This window comes from Equus caballus, chromosome 24 (genome assembly GCF_041296265.1).
Source record: "Equus caballus isolate H_3958 breed thoroughbred chromosome 24, TB-T2T, whole genome shotgun sequence".
Classification (NCBI taxonomy): Eukaryota; Metazoa; Chordata; class Mammalia; order Perissodactyla; family Equidae; genus Equus; species Equus caballus.
Window position 1 is genome coordinate 20,924,921 of NC_091707.1, and position 8,943 is coordinate 20,933,863.

General features: G+C 52.2%; 1 long non-coding RNA gene across 1 annotated transcript; it reads left to right on the top strand.

The window, feature by feature from the left end:
* The first annotated feature begins 753 nt into the window (after window positions 1-753).
* LOC138920680 (uncharacterized) lies at window positions 754-3,627 on the top strand. Its single transcript, XR_011432301.1, has 3 exons — window positions 754-979; window positions 1,179-1,749; window positions 1,894-3,627. It is a non-coding gene; the product is annotated as an uncharacterized lncRNA (long non-coding RNA).
* The last annotated feature ends 5,316 nt before the right edge of the window (window positions 3,628-8,943 follow it).

Below are 8,943 nucleotides of genomic sequence, written 5' to 3' on the forward strand. Positions count from 1 at the left end.
AAAACAATTAGGGTCTCTAAACAAAGATAATCTATTGTCAGTAGCTGAGACTGGCAGGAGATAAGAACAATGCGCGGAGATAAGGGGAGCCAAATGGTGCAAGGAGAGTGACTTTATGACTATACTTATCTCTGATTAGATAAGTTCAAAACAGAATTTTAAGTACACTTCAAAAATGCTTTTGATTTAAATGCACCCTCTTAGTGAATGCAAAGAACAAACTCTAGGCTCTTTAAACTTGCTTGTCTCCTTTAAATATGTTTTGAGTCCATCAGCCAGAGCCCAGCTCCATTGACAGTTTGCATCCTGAGACATAAGCGAGAGAAGGAGCAGCCCTGTGCGGCTTTCCCCTTGTATTATTTATATTGTTTTAAAATAATGCACCCAGTCCGGTGCACCCTGCTATGTACATTTTAAACTCATGAAGGGTTTCCACCTCCTGGCTGCCTCTCAGGAGATTCCAAGTAAAGGGAAGCTGCTTCTCCGCTGAGCTCCCAGACAATGCTTTTTACATCAGTGAAACTCTGCAGTATCTCGTGCAATTAGACCTTGGAAACAGATATTGATATTTCATTACGTTTAGGATTATTTTTTAAATGCATTTAATGGGTGCATATTATTTCAAAAGTTATTACCTATTACATGGTGTGCCCAATGACTTACTTTCTTAACTAGAACCTGGCACAGCTGAGCGCAAGCCCATGTGTCTGGTAATTTTCCCTCACCATCTTATTTTAGTGCTCAGGATGTTTCAGATGAAGTCTTAAGGAGCTGTAGTGTCCGTCCTGCCAGAAGGAATGTCTCTGCTTGGAACAATCCTTATTGACATGGCAGCTGTGTGAGGACCAGCACAGAGGCTTAAACTGGCTCTAAAAATCAGTTAATACCCTAAAGTCTGGAGCAAGTGCGCAGAATTACAATGTGTATGGGGGGCAGGGGAGCGGCTGTAAGTACAGCTACGTCTCTTAAAAGACAAACGGTAAGTTGAGCATGGGGTGTACTTTATAATTAAAAATTTTGTATAAGGAAATGAGGCATAGCCTGGCCAAGGAGGGCGGGTATAAATTCACAGGGGATGACCGGGAGCAGAGAGAAGGCAATTAGACACCGATGTGACCACCTTCATTTCGACTTCCTCCAGACCTCTCAACCCACTTCTTTTCTTCTCTCTTCAAAAGGAATGAGGACATACAAGACGTTGGCGACAACTGGGAAGACAACCGTGTGGGTGCTGTGATTGTGGGCCCTGGGGTCAGTGAGAAGTGGTGCTCCTTCTCGGAGGCTGTGCCGGGCCGCCAGCCTTTCTCCTTGTGTTTAATCCAACAGATCCCGTAACTAGAAAAGAAAAGTGCTATTCGCTTTGTACCATCGAGCCTACCTGCTATTTCGATCTCTTGGTCAGGGTAACCAATTGTTATAAATGTTAATTATTGGCTCGGATATATAAGGTTTCCCAAAATGGAACCTTTCACTGAAAACCACTAAAAGAGGTAAAATGACATGAATTTACAAACCACATAAACCAAATGATCCATTTTAAATCGCGCACAGAAAGGTTAGAGTTGTTCTAGTAACTTAAAACCTTTGCTGTCAATGCAAATCACACGAAAAACAGAGATGCGTCGGAGATTTAAAGGGAACGAGCAACTCCAGCTGCTGCCCCCGCCGCTCCGTGGCTCCCGAGGGTAACGCGGCTGGCGAGGGGCGCCCGACGCCGGGTTTCGGCTCTTCTGTGCCTCTGCTGCGCAGGTAATGGCCGGGTGCGCACAATTGGTCAATGGAAAGGCCAATGCGGAGGCACTGGTTGCTGCTGGGGTTTCTCGGCTGGGTTGACATAAGGCCTTGGTTCAAAAAACCTCTGACTGGGACCCACTTATTTCCCTTCTGGCTTAGAGCGAGGTGTTTTTGGGGCTCACGGCCTGCTTTCTTGGAATTCCTTCGCCATCAAGAACGACAGCGGGGATCCTGCTCTAGCTACGTATATTTGGAAGGGAAAGGCAACAGGAGGCGTTTCTTTAACAAATTAGCGTCGTCGCTCTGCGGCAGTGCAGAGACTGCCCAAATCCTGGCTGAAGTGACAGCATCCATCCTTTTTCCTCTGCTTGGTCGGAAACTCCGGGTGCCCTCGACCCTTGGGATGCGGGGCTCCCCGAGGCCGGCGGCCGGAGCAGCCGCCCACCTGCCTCCTGGGGGACGCCGCTCCCCGCGAGGTCTGAATAGGCCGAGGGCTCAGGCAGGGCGATTTGCGGACCCGGAGAAGAGAAACCCAAAACCAGTCCATTAGTAAATGAGTTTTGTGTTGTCAAGGTTCTTTCCCATCCACTTGCTGTTCTGAAAAATAGATCACGTTTCGTTATCTTTAGTGGGAATCTGCAACGTGACACCGGATCCGCGCGGCCCCCGCCTGTCTCCCTCCCTCTCTTCCAGCCTCGCTCCGCCGGGCCAAGGGGAGCCGGCCGGCTTCCTCGGCTTATTTCTGAACAATGAAGATTTGTCTGTTCCCCTAATATATTTATGTATGGAGGGAAGGAGGGAGTTTTCTCCTGGAAGCGGGAAGCGCGCGAGCAGGGCCTCCCGCTTCCTTGGTGCGAAAACCCAGCGCCAGCCCAGGACGCCGGCCGGCCGCCCCCCGCCCACACCTGGACAAACAGAGCGGGCCGCGCGCGGCTGGCTGCTGAAAACCCCGCCGCCCCGCGCGCCTCCTGAATTACAGTCTGCACATTGTCCCGGGGTCAGGGAAGGGAGAGACAGAGACTGACTGAGGGACACCGCTGCGAGGGAGCTCAGAGTGAAGAGGGACAGAACTGGGGGGTGTGTATTTGGAGGGGTTACACTCTCCCTCTTTGTGTGTCCCCACGTCTGGTCTCTCTCTGAATGTGTCTTTCTCTGTGTCTCTTTCTATCTCATTCTCTCTTTTCACTCTGAAAGAAGAAACTCGTTCATTCTGTGTGAACCTCTGGTTCTCATTCTTTCTTTCTCTCTTATCTCTCTCTCACTCTCGCTCTTTCTCTCACTGTCTCATTCTTCTCATTGTTTCTCCTGTCTCTCTCTCCTCTGTCTCTGTCTCTCTCTCCCCTACCCCCACCTCTGGATCTCTGTATTTCTCTCTCCGGTTCCCCTCCCTCCCGCATGGCTCTGGGTGCCTGTGCCTATTTCTTTCTGCCCGGGACCAGGCGCTCCGAAGTTTCACAGACACAGCGTGCTGATGTCGGGCACCCAGGCAGCGCCGGGCGAGCAGACTCTGAAGTCCCGCCAGGGCGTCGGCTCCGTCAGCGGGACCCCGCCATGCTGAGTGGAGGCGTCGTCTAAGGGTGGCACGGGTAGGCGGAAGAAGGTGGGTTGGCCACCTGGAGGAAAAGGGCCGACTTCAATTGCGCTCTGAGAAGGCTCAGGCTCAGGGACTCGCCAAGCGCCAGACTTAGCCAGAAGACGCACTCAACATCAGATGCCAAGCACCTTTCTGGAAAGTGAAGGAGAGTGTTATAAGAATCTGTTCTTAAGAATTTAAGACACCCTTGCCCCCTTCTCTTTATTAATATTGCTTTAGGGCAAGTTTACAAAAAGATACTCTCCAAGAGTCCTTGTTTTCCATTGAATGTCCAATAAACTTTTTTCTCAACTAATGTACATCCTGAATACCGCATCTGTCTAAGCTAAGAAGAATTTCCTTTTGGGAGGTGAAAGCCTGCAGCTCCTCCTGTTCAGAGGAAAGTGCTAGTGACGGTAATGCAGGGTGACACTAAATAAACAGTTAGGGTGGACTGGAAAGATGGAGTTAATTATCCAGTGAGCTGCGTTTCAGCCCAGACCATCAGGGGCTGATTTGTTTTGGCTCATAGTCGTAGGAAGGAGACAAACCACTCTCTTCTCTACATCTCTTAGGGATCCTGATCACTGGTTTCTCAAACAAAACAAAATACAAAAACCACTACCCAGGTATCACTGTTTCAATTAAAATTTGGTTTACTGCTCCTCTGCAGACTGCAAAAATGTCCACTCCCTTGCCCCATGGCCCTGGAGAGAAGACCCAAAATGGCTCAAAAATGCGCCCCCCAAATCTTTTTTTAGAGGCCCATTGGTAAAGAAAGTGGACATCCAGCACCCCTCCTCAGCTCTTCACTTGGACTCTTACAATAAGTTTATGTAACTACGTGTTTAGAAAAACTAAGGTGTTGGCCCAGTTTTCGCGACGATTTTACTTCATCCCTCCAAAAAAATCAGGCTTCGTGGAATTTCAGATGCAATTAGATTTATTGTTCGCGTGATTCACTGACTATCCGGTTTCCTCAGGTAAGCCTGCACTTATATATAAATCCTAGTAACTTAAAACTTCTCCCTCCCCACTTTGCTCTTCCCTCCCTCCCTTCACTCTCCCTCCCCGCCACATTCTGATATTAATAATCCCCGGCTGCCCCTCTTTCCGGGTCATTACGGTACTGCTGGTCTCTAATCAATCCTAATGCGATGGCAATTGGAGTCCCTGATGACTGCGGCTCGGGTTTCTTGTAATGGCTCTACCACATTTTCCTGGACCTCCTTCTTTAACCTGAGATGCCAGGGGGACGAGTCCCTTCTCGGCTGCTGATTACTTCAAGATGTGGGGGCTGGTTTGAGCAGAAGGAGAAAGAGACACGCGCACAGCGTGGCTGCCACTGCGGGCTGGGCGGCTGGGGCGAGCAAGGCGTCTGTACGCCCGGCCGGCACCCGAACGCCTTTCGCTCCTCTCTCTCTCTCTCCTTTTCTCTCAATTTCCCAGGCCCAAACTCATCCAGGCGGACCGAGACGAAGATTCTAAAAGTTTTTTTTTTTTTCGTGGTGCAGAGACGCCTGGTGGTGCCTGGGCCTCTCCAGTTTTGGCAGGTTCCCACCCTGCAGCGTCCGCCCGGGCTCCCGGGCCAGGCCTGACCGTCGCTGAGGAGGGAACGCCTCCCCCCCGTTCGTCAGAGTCGGCTCCACTTTCCTCCTGGTTATTTTCTCCCAGTGCCATCCCCTCTCCCCAATTTTAAAGTAGTTGTCCCCCAGAGGAACTGGATTCCTCCCCATCTCCCCCACTGACCCTTGACCTCTCTTCCTTACCTCATCAGTGCCTGAAGCTCCCAACCTGTTCCTGACCCAAAGCCGAGGCCAGAAGCTTAGCCGGGTGATGTTAGAATATGACCCCTTCTCTCCCAACCTCTGAGGGTTCATCGCTCAGAATCCTTAACCTCTAGGGACAAAGGCCCAACACTTCTTTCTGGCCGGTGCCATTGGGAGAGGGCCAAGAGTGGGCACTTGCGCCGGACCTCCCTCTCCCCTCCGTAATCTTCTGGCTCGCTTCCCCTACCCCAGGTCCAGGCCTGGCAGCGAGGCGATCAGCACGTTCGCGGCATTTGTATTCTTCCATTTCTCAGCCTAAAGCCATTTAGCGTAACCCGAGCCCAGGATAATTGCCACGTTTCTGCCGCGATACTTCTAAAAACAAGATAATGCTTCTGAATTGCGGAAGAAAGTACTGCGGACAAATTGGGCGCGGAGCGGCCGAGATGGATCGCTTTGTTAGGGGCGGCCCGTGGTTTGTGACTCAATTAGTGCATTTCTGGGAGCTGCCCGCCCTCTGCAGCCCGGTCAGCTCGAGGCGAACTCCCCCTGTGGCTCCCGGGCGCCGGCAGGGCGTGGGGGAGCACTTCGGGCCTGTACCTATGTCGGTGCAAAGCCACGCCGCGGGAAATGTTTTTGTATTCCCACACGAGTACATTGCTCGGGTTCTAAAGGATCCAGATTTTCGCGGACAGAAGCTTGACTGCCTCTGCTCCGGTATGAGCCGCGCGGCGTTTGTCTGAAGCACGGTCCTCTGCGCTGTGGGGAAAGAAGCGCCGGGTGGAGGCTGCCGGGAAGGGGCCCACTCCCCCACGCCCCCGCGCGCCTCGCCCACCCGCCAGGGCCTGGACTTGGCAACAACGTTTGCAACCCTGCTGCTGTCCTTGGCGCAGCCGGCAGGGTGAGGCTTCCAGGCAGCCGGCGGACCGCGAGGGGCGCTTTTCGGGCTTGGAACGAGGCCGTCAGAGCTTTTCTTGCCTCTGCTCGAGTCCACCCGCCACCCCCACCCATCGCCCCGCATGCAGGCCGAGGTTCGGGGGAAGCCGCTCTGCCAGGTGCGCGCTCGCGGCCCCGCCCGCCGGCTGGCTGTGCCCAGCCTGGAGCAGCCGGGCCTCACCCGGTCCCGCCGCCCGCGCCACGAAGCCCGCCCGGGGGCCGCCGAGAGCTCTCGGGCGCCGCGTCTGCGCCGGGACGGCTCCGCCCAGTCGGGCAGCGAGAGGCTGGGCGTTCCGGCCGGGCCGGCCCAGCGGCTCGGGCGACAGCAGGCTTCGGACCCCGCCGCTCTCTCGGGAGCTTCCCCGGGGCGTTACTGGGGCCAAGAGGCGTCGGGGCGTGAGGAAGGAGAGGACAGGGCCGGGGACCGCAGGGGCGGGAAGGAGGCGCGGGGAGGTCAGCGGAGCGGGGAGGGGCGCGGGCCCGCGGCGGGCGCGGCCGAGGACAGAGAGGGCGCTGTCTTCCTGGCAAAGGATCCCTGGCCCGGCCGGCAGGAACCGAAACAAAAAGACAAGAACCTCCGCCCAGCTGAGCGGCGGGGTGAGGGGCGCGCGGCGGGGAGGGGCTCGGGTGGCACAGCGATTCTCAGCCCCCAGCCCGGGAACCGCTTGGCCCGCCGCAGCCCTGCCAGAGCCGCTAGCCCCGAGTGGGACTCGCGGGGAGGGAGCTCCTTTGGCCCCTTTTGCTCTCCCCACAGTGGCCTTCCTTCAGGGTCATCCCTCCCTCGCTTTCTCCCTCGGAAACTGGAGGCGTCAGGGTGAGGTCGGCGACGCTTCCCTGGCGAGTGAGGCGCCCCAGTTTGTCCAAGGCGAGCGGGGGCGGCGGCGAGGGGGGTCCCGATCCCCTTTCCAGGAGCCGAGCCAGGTTTTGGGTTTCGTGAGTCCTGCGGAAGTAAAACCGCGACGCCAGCCAATCCTTCACATCGAAGGTGCGCAGCAAGTGGCCTCACCTGGTTTGGCCGCGCCTTGCCCGGGGACCAGAAGAGAGAGAAGACCCTCTAATTTACTGTCACCGACTGGCTGGACGCACACTTGGCGACCAGAGGGATCTGAAGACAGCTACTATCAACTGTTTCCCACCCAAACCCACAAATCTAAAAACTCAGTTTATATTAATTCGCAAGAAACTGTTATTCGTCCATTCCAAAAGTACATACTTTTCCTCTGTCATCTACAAGGGATAACGTGTTCTCATCTTTCCATGCTCATAATAAATCAGGCAAAGCAAAACAAAAGGATCCCACACTCACTCATCTTCTGTCTTGAAAGGTCCCTCCGTATTCAGGGACATAGTTAAAGGCCGTTCTGGTTTGTACATAGATACTATAACCGATGGTCTCCTTACATGTCCGCCAACAGAGAATCTCAAGCTCCAGTCTCCCTGTGAATTTCCTGGGGAGTCGTGACTCGTCCACAGCCCTTCCAGCAGAATCCAGGTGGCCCTGTAGCTCCGCCTTTGGCAAGAGAGCTATTTCCTAGGAATAACTGGGTGGGCTGCAGCCCGCCTGCCTCTTCACGTTGAGAAACGCTTCTCTTGTGGGAACGTCTGTTTCTATTCATCCGATTTTCTAATTTCTTTGATCAGCCTAAATATTTTCTTGGCAAACGGAAATTGACCATGCCATGAATATGATAACAACCTGCTTGGAAAAAAGCTATTTTGTTTCCAAGCAGCAGAAAAAAGGGGTGGGGGAGTAGGAATGCCTGCAACAGATTCCTGCACACACATCTTTTCGCACGCAGTCTCTGAAGCAGCTTTGTGAAAGCTGCCTTCTCCACCCTAATATAGTTTCTTCCCTCTCCTCCCCTCAGATAAACACACACCTGGGCTCCTAAAAGTCTGATATTCTTTATAAAAAAAAATAGAACTTCAATGGATGTCTCTTGAGAATTTCCCTTTAAAACAGATGAAAGGCAAGGTTAGTACAATGTTCTCTTAATCCCTTTGCCTTCTGAGTCAAAATAAATATTTTCTTCTGCATGTGATTGTACATCCTGCCATTTGGATGTGGCTGTAAGCAAAGCGACTGATAATAAAAGCATTTTGAGGCTGTGTATTACATGCAGTTCTCTTGAAATCAAGGGGGCTGAGGGGAGAGGGCGGAGCCTTACTTCACAGGCAAGAGTTGGTGGGTTTCTGAAAAAGCTGCAAGAAAAGGACCTTTCACCTCTCATTAGTGATGCCATCAGTGCTCGGGCAGAGTGGAGCTGAGGTCATGTTACATATGGCACACAGTCTGCTCAGCACTTGAAACGTCAGCTTTGAAATTTTAGAGAGGGGAAAGGTCATCTTTAATAAGCTGAAGTCTGGGGCTCCCATTGCCCTCATTGCGAACTGGGTGGGTGTCCATATGCTTCAAACCTTCTGCAGTTTTTTGTTGTTGTTGTTTACAGTTTTAAGCTGATTTTTGTTTCACATCTTCATTTAAGCTGTAATGTTTTCAGTTGTTAATACTCCAAAAGGCCTTTCATTTTTATAGCGACTCTGTCATCTTTCCTTTCCTTTTCATGCAACCATAAAACCGTCTGCTCTGAGTGATAGCTTTTTAGAAGTCAGCTTCCCAGGAGAAATGAAGTGTGTCTATCCATCTGCTTACATGGATCCAGACATGTGGGCTATAGGGTTACCCTTCTGAGTGGGTAATTTAGACTTCACTCTTGTACACTACATAATTTACTGAACCTTCAAAAACATTAAAACTTCCATATTATGTAAAAGCTCTAGTTTCTGAAAACTTCCTGGGTACGACTAAAATTTTTCATGCCAGTTACTGAAATTTCACATTTTATTTTGACCATGTGGAGGAAACTCTCAAATCAGAATATGTTGATTCTTCTAGAAGGCTTAAAGTTAAAGCTAACTGACAGATGCTAT